The 7836-nt window shown below is 37.1% G+C and overlaps 1 protein-coding gene and 1 long non-coding RNA gene across 2 annotated transcripts in view; one reads left to right on the top strand and one right to left on the bottom strand.

Annotated features, from left to right (window-relative positions):
• The window catches only part of NRG3 (neuregulin 3), a 1093034-nt gene that overhangs the window by 300698 nt on the left and 784500 nt on the right, over positions 1–7836 (bottom strand). The gene's annotated exons all lie outside the window — the stretch shown is intronic.
• LOC106727068 lies at positions 3245–3969 on the top strand. The gene is made up of 3 exons (XR_001363219.1): positions 3245–3324; positions 3438–3587; positions 3880–3969. It is a non-coding gene; the product is annotated as an uncharacterized LOC106727068 (long non-coding RNA).

Here is a 7836-nt window from a genome sequence, read left to right as displayed (position 1 = left end):
TGCACATCGACGTTAAAAGAATATCATCAAGGAAGAGAGTTGAAAGGACAAATGAAAGGAACTGAGAGAGTAAGTGGAAGAACTCTAACATTTAATGGCTGAGAAGAGACTGCAAAGAAGTAGCCAGGGTTGGAGGAAAGCTAGTGGAGTGCAATGGGCTGGGTGCCCAGAGGAGAAGAAAGTCACCACAAAGAGGGTGGATTCACAGAGGTAAAATATTTTTGAGATTTCAAGTGAGATGAGGACTCAGAAAAGCTCATTATACTACAGATGAGGCGATGCACTGACATTTTTGTATGGATAGGCCAAGGAATCAAAGCTGGATAAGGAAATAAATGAAAATATTAGGGCTGTTGACTTAGTAGGTATACAAAGAGAAGGATCAAGGGAGTAGAGATGCTTATGAGGTTGATAAAAGCAGATCAGGGTTTTGAGAGCAGAACAATGGAATTAGCATAGAGGTGATGATTAATTCCAAGGTGTGGATATGGAAGTGGGTAGATATGATGAAGCAAAAGAAAAATTATTAGAGATGAGGCTGCAAAAGTCATGATCTAGGACTGAAGTAATGCAATCTGTAATAATAAAAGGGTAATATGCTATTTAGACCAGAGGTCTTCCAGATGTCATTCCGGACGTCCTTCCTGATGAAGCCTGGGCCAGAGGGAAGTCAGCCCAGGTCCCAGGTGCCAGCAGCTGGGGGAAGAAAGGCCTACTCTTGCATGAATTTTTGTGCATCGGGCCTCTAGTATTTTAATTAAAAGATGGGATGTGAAAATTCTGTAAATAACAATAATCAGGATAGGATTAATTGTGACATATCATATCTCAAAGAATAATATTTTTGCAAGACCTGAAGGGTAATATCAGAAGGGCAGGGCAGATACCAAATCTACTTTCAGACCAGGAGGTGCATGCGGAATCTAAAAACCATCCTTTCTTGAGAAGCTGTGTCAACAGTGGACAGTCAGGGATCAGAAAGTGGTGTGTGTGTGTAGCAAACACTAAAAAATAAAATGGCTGATAAAGAGACTACTGGATATTTGTTAAATTGCACAATTCCAGACATCATAGCGGAAGACCTTGTGAGAAAGGGAAGGAAGTGGATGCCAGGGTGAGCAGCTAGAAAATATGGATCATGAGTTGCAGAAGACTAATGAAAAGGAGGAAGTGATGGGAACACATGGGCATTCTGTAATATGAAATGAAAAGAGAGAGTTAGTGTGGCAGTCTCGGAGTTTCGCTCCCTTGGTGAAGGGTTCTGAACTTCATGATGTGTGATTACTACATCACCAGGGGGTGAAAGCAGGTATGTGTTGTGGAGTCTGGGATGATGGTGACCCCAGAGACTATTGCTTATACGTGTCCATCAAGTACACTATGAAGAAGCTAAGAACATATGAAAAATACTGTATCAAACATTATGAGTTCCTGGGCCCCTGAAGATCATCACCCAGAAACCCTGACTTAATTACCATGTTCCACCTCATTAGGACAAAACCCCAAGCTGCTTAACTTTGTGGCTAATCTGTTCACTTTCAGTAGCTTGTGCCTAGTAGGGCTGAGACAGGTTCCCAACAGTAAGTAATCTGGATGAAACCCATCCTCTTTTCTATTAATTAAGAAGTATCTTTTCCCCAATAATTAAAAGAAAATCTTCATTAGCAAATTGTTACTAATTCACCACTGATTTTAAAAAAGTGTGTCTCCAATGTTTCATAGATTACCAGATTTATTGGCAGCATTTTTTTCTTTTTTAATCACTAGCACCAAAGAGGACTAGTGGATGGGATGAAAACATGTGAAGGAGAACAGGAGTGCAGAGAGTAGCAACAAAACTTTATTATTTAGAGCACTTACTAGTTAAAAGATGGCACATACCAGAACAATTGTTGTAGTGTGGTGAGATATACCATGTCCATAAAAGTTTATTTAGGAGTACGGAGCTCAGGGTGTAAGATAAAAGTAGACTTAAGCACATGCAGGTATCACACTGTAAGCCTGGGCGTTCCCAGCCTAGCACGTGTGGAGCACCCCTGGTAGCAGGCATGTCCTGGATCAGCATAAGGCTGACTGGCCCATTGAACTAAGCTTCCAGTGAAGCCTTACATTTCACTCCGGCAGGCCGGTAGGCTTACATTTTTTTTTTTACAAGAATGATGCTTCATTTTGTATTTCCTCTCCTGGGCCCAGAAATACCTTTTACCATTTTTTTCAACGTACAGGTAGGCTTTAGGTATAGAAGGTTTCCTATAAACATGCCCATTCCTGGTGGCCTTGTTGGAGCACATGGTAGAGTCACTATAGCCTCAAGCATCTTATCAAGGGGCCCACATTTCTGATGGTTGTGGTGACAGTGCTAATGTCCTCCCTTGGCAAGAGCACATCTCCCTGTAAGCTGCAAACCTTGGACATCCTTGAAGGTCTCACGGAGCTCCCAGCAAACTGGGTTTCAGAACACCAGTAGATACCCACTTCCTGCTCCATGTGGAGGGAGGCCAACCAGCTGAGCATTTACAGAATTCCCTTCATCTTTTGCCAACTCCCTTTATGACATGCGGCTCAGATGTGTGCTCATGGGCTATTTTGGGGAAAGATACCCAAACAGGTTATAGTTCTCCCTTCACATCCCTTTCCCAGGCAGCCCCTTTCAGGTCCACATTCTTTGCACACACTGGCTTTGGGGGTCTTCTTTGCTCAAAATTTCAATTCTAGTTGACTTTTACAAGAGTGAGCACAAGTAGGTTTACAATTGTTAGTACCCAAAACAGAGTTTATTCTTATCTTACTATTTACGTATTCATTTATTATTGTATTACTTATCATTACTATTTTTAGCCTACTTGTGCCCGCCGCTGTGATACCCCTGGCGATCTCAATGACAGATATACTCATATGCTGGCTCAAACCTCAGTCCCCGCCAGGCTTCAAGCTCCGACAGCGGTCGTCCATGTGCTCACTGAGTTTCCTCAGGTAAAACTCGCCAATGGCTGGGTGACGATGTTGATTTGGTTCATTTATCTCTTTGAAACTCAGTTTTCAATCGGGATAATTATTTCTGTGTGGCCAGAGACTACTGGTTACCTATCCAATGATCCCCTCTTGTTTGGTAAGAGGAGATGATTTTTAAATTCTGAAAGGCAATGATTGCAGCCAAGAGATTACAGAGATTACAGAGATCACAAAATGGGACTTCAAGAGAAGCTCCTTTACCCCCACCTCACCCTTTCATTCTTCCTTTCCCAGTTCTCCTTCCCAGGTAACCACTGGTCTACTTCCTGTTATTACAGAGGCATTTGTATTTCATCTAAATGGAATCATCCAGTATGTAATTTTTTTCTCTGGTGTCTTTGACTCAGCATAATCTTTAAAAAATTCACTCATGTTGTAATGTATGTCAGGAGTCATCTGTTAATAGGCATTTGATTTGTTTCCAGGTCTTGCTGATTACAAATAAAGCTGCTGTGAATGTTCATGACCAGTCTTTGTACAGACTTACACTTCCATTTCTCCTGAGTAAATACCTGGCAGACCATAGGTGGATCTTGAACATTTTAGTAAACTGCCAAAGTTATCATGCCCACTAGGTATGTATAGAAACTCATTCCCGGTAGGGTGTATAAGAATTCTCGTTTTTTTCCACATCTTCACCAACACTTGGTATGGCCATTTGTTTTTGAATTTTAATTGGATATGATTGTGTTTTTAATTTGCATATGCCTGACAATTAATGATGCTAAGCATCTTTTCATGTGCTTACTCACTAGCCATATATCTTCTTTGGTGAAATGTCTGCTAGAATCTTTTGCCCACTTTTTAAATTGGGATGCTTGTTTCTTTATTTTTTCCCTTTTTTATGTTTTTTTAAATTGCTTTTAGAGAAAGAGGAAGGGAGATGGAGAGAGAAAGAGAAACATGGATGTGAGAGAGAAACATTGATCAATTACTTCATATGCATCCTGACTGGGGGACTGAACCTGCAACCTGGGCTTGTGCCCTGACCAGGAATCCAACCAGCAACCTTTCCATGCATGGACAATGCTCAACCAACTCAGCCACACTGGCTGGGGCTGTCTTATTATTTAACTTTATTCTGGACCTCATCTTTTCATTATTTTAATAGTGACTTTTTATTTATTCATTTATTTGTGTATAGTCATCCAGTTGTTATCCATTTTTTTTAAAATTATCCTTTCTCACTCAACTGACTTTGTATCTTTGTTAAAGAAACAGTGGTTTCTTTATATAAGGTAATTAAATGCAAATTCAGTTTATTTTGTAGATATTGAAATATTTATGTTATTTCTCTTCTCATGGATACATTTGGTAATTTGTGTTTTTCAAACTATTTGTCCATTTCATCTAAGTTGTCAAATTCATTGGCATGAAATTGTGCATAATATTTCCTATTCTTTTTAATACCTTTAGCAATTGTAATACTTTCACAGTCTTCATTACTGAAGTTAAAATAAAATAAAATCTTGTTTTATTTTTTCTGATAAGTCAAATCAATTGTATTGATCTAAAAACAGAGCTTTTGTTTGCTTTGACTTTCTTTGTGTTTCTGTCTTCTTTCACTGATTTTCAGTCTGACCTTTATTTCCTTTCTTCTTCTTAATGCGCATGTAATTTGCTCTCCTTTGTCTAGCTTTTTTTAAAGAATGTAAGCTATTTAGTGCTTTAAATGTAGGCATTTAGTGCTTTAAATTTCTCGCTACCTCTTTAATGGCATCCCACACATTTTATATTCCATTTTTATTTCTATTAAGCACACAATACTTACTAATTTCTTTTACAATTTCTTCTTTGACCCATGTATTATGTGGGTAGTATGTTAGTTAGTTTCTAACTATTTGGGTATTTTCCAGAGTGCCTCTGTATTTGATTTATAATTTAATTCCATTGTGGTTAGAGAAAACATACTTTGTATTACTTAAATTATATTAAATATGTTGAAGATTGATTTATGTCTCTGAATATGGTCTATTTGATAAATACTCTGTCTGCCATTGTTCAGTGGAGTGTTTTATAAATAATCAGGTTAAGTCAAATGATAGTGTAATTCAAATCTCTACCCTCACTGATTTTCTCTCTGCTGTTCTATCAAGTGTTGTGGCACAGTTCTGAGATCCCTGACTGAACGTGTGTGTGTGTGTGTGTGTGTGTGTGTGTGTGTGTGTGTCCACTTTGCCTTGAAGTTTTATCAGTTTTTGCTTCATGTATTTTGAAGGTCAGTCATAATAAATATGATTGTCTGTCCTTTTTATGATTTGATCCCTTTGTCATTATAAAATGATCCTTTATCCTTGGTAATAAGTTTGATCTGCAATTTAGTTTGTCAAATATTAATATAGTCACTCTTGTTTTCTTCTGATTAGTATGCTCTATATTTTTCCTCTTCTTTAACTTTTAACCTATTTGTGTCTTTATATTTGAATTGTGTTCCTTGTTAACAGTATATAGTTGCATTTCATTTTCTTATTCAACTTGATAATTCTTAAAATTCAGAATATTAACTTGGAACATTTACATTTAATAAGGTTATATATATAGTTAGGTTTAAATCTCTCATAATATTAATTGTTTTATCTTTGTTTTATCTGTTCTTTCTACGCTTTTCTCTTTTTTCAGTTTTGCTTTGTATCAATTTTTAATAATTCCATTTTATCCTCTTACCTTTAGCATTTATGGTACATCTCTTTAACTTAGCAATGTACCATCAACTGATAGTTTACTGCTATACTTATACTAGTGTACCTCGTTTTTCTTCCATATTTTATTTCCTGCTATTTTCATGCATTTTATTTTACAGATGTTATAAACCCCTCAAGGCAATTATTACTTTCATTTAAATAGTTAAAAATCTCTTTAAATAATTAACTTTAAAAATTATATATTTATCCATGTAATCAGCATATCGTGTCATCATTCACTTGTGTGGATCCATATTTCCATCAGGTACAATTGCCTTCTACCTAAAGAATTTACTTTAACATTTCTTGTTGAGCGTATATGAAGGTAATGGAATAAACCTTCAGCTTTTCTATGTTTTAAAAATCTTAATTTGGCTTTCATTTTAAAAAATTACTTTTTTTTATATATTTTATTGATATTGTACAGAGAGGAAGGGAGAGAGATAGATAGCTAGAAACATCGATGGGAGAGAAACATCGATCAGCTGCCTCCTGCACATCATAGAATTTGAAGCTGACAGTTTTAATGACTGTCAATGTCTTCAACTGATAATGCTAACATCTGGGGTAGATTTGATTGAATTATATCTTTATTGGGTTATATTTTCCTGCTTAGACATTTTGAATTGGATGCCAGATACTGTGATTTTAAAAAATCTTTCTGGATGAGGATAGTTCAAATTTCTGTAAATATTCCTGAACTTTATTCTGGAATAAATTTATTTGGAAACTGTTTCATCTTTCAGCTTTTACTTTTCAGATTTGCTAGGTAGGACCAGTGTTTAGGGCTAATTGTATCCTCTACTAAGGCAGGTTCACTCTACCCAATGTCCAACTGTATACAATGTTCACTCTTCCCTACTAATTGGCTACCCAATGTCCTGGCAACCAGGAGATTTTCCATGGAAACAGCACTCTTCCTGGCCCTGTGAGTATGCCAGGAGCTCATCCTCCAATTTTTTTCAATGTCTTTTCCCTGAAGTGGATAGTTTACCCACATGTATGTGCTGATCAGTACTCAGTTAATACTCAAGAGGACTCTTCCACAGAGCTCTTTCGTTTTCTCTCTGCAATGCTCTCCTTTTCAATACTCGTACTGCAAACTATAGCAATGTCAGTCTTCCCAGACTTTCACCTCTTTTTCCTCAACTCAGAGGGTCCACTAGGTTCCATCTCACTTATTCCCTGAGCCACGGCCAGGAAACTCACTCGGGACAGTAAGCTAGCGCAATCATAGGTTTTACTTCATTAGTTACCCATCTCTTAGGATTGTAGATTTTTGTTGCTTGATGCTCAGTGTCCTGTCATCCATTCTTCTTTCATATTTTTCTTCTATCCCTTGATTGTTTCAGGCAGAAGGGTTCATCTGATCTCTGTTATGCCTACAATCTTCAGATTTTATATTTTTTATATTAAAAATGAATTTTTGCTTATATTTGTGTGCCTTTTAAAGCATTTAAAAATGCATTCACTTAATCTTCATATTTACAAACCTTTACCAGAGCTGCCATGTAGAATTGTACAGGTTGTTTTACCCACAAAAGTGCTTGTCCGAGGAGGGTGAGTACAGACTGTCGACCATGATAAGCCTGTCAATTATACAACCTGCAGCTTTGCCTTTCCTGGGGAGACAACTTTATCTAATTTGCACAAGGGCACAACCATGGGCTACCAACAAATTCATTCTAAAATCTCTCGGATTTAAATGCAGCTTAATTACTTAAACGAAATATTGACATTAAAAAAGTCAGATAAGTAAGTAGAGAAGAAAAAAGAAAAGCACCTAATAAAAATAAGATACTTAACTATTTAGAAAAATATCCTTTTCAAAAGTGTTTAGTTGGTTTGAGTAGGTCAATTATTAGTCCATAATCCTTTTTGATAACTCAGAACAAGAAAGGACAAGAAATGAATGAACCGATGTGGTCAATTTTAACTTTAAGCAGGTCTAAATGTGTGGCCCATTATCGTTCAAGAATTTTAAGAGACTAGATGAAATATTGGCAGTTCCAGATGGAGGAGAAAGAACTCTCATTAAATTATCTTCTTTCCATTCTTCTTCCTTCCCATCCTTCCTTCCTTCCTTCCTTCCTTCCTTCCTTCCTTCCTTCCTTCCTCCCTCCCTCCCTCCTTTCCTTCCTTC

This window comes from Myotis brandtii, unplaced genomic scaffold (genome assembly GCF_000412655.1).
Source record: "Myotis brandtii unplaced genomic scaffold, ASM41265v1 scaffold356, whole genome shotgun sequence".
Classification (NCBI taxonomy): domain Eukaryota; kingdom Metazoa; phylum Chordata; class Mammalia; order Chiroptera; family Vespertilionidae; genus Myotis; species Myotis brandtii.
The sequence above is the reverse complement of the archived record's forward strand: the minus strand, read 5'-3'. Positions and strand labels throughout refer to the sequence as shown.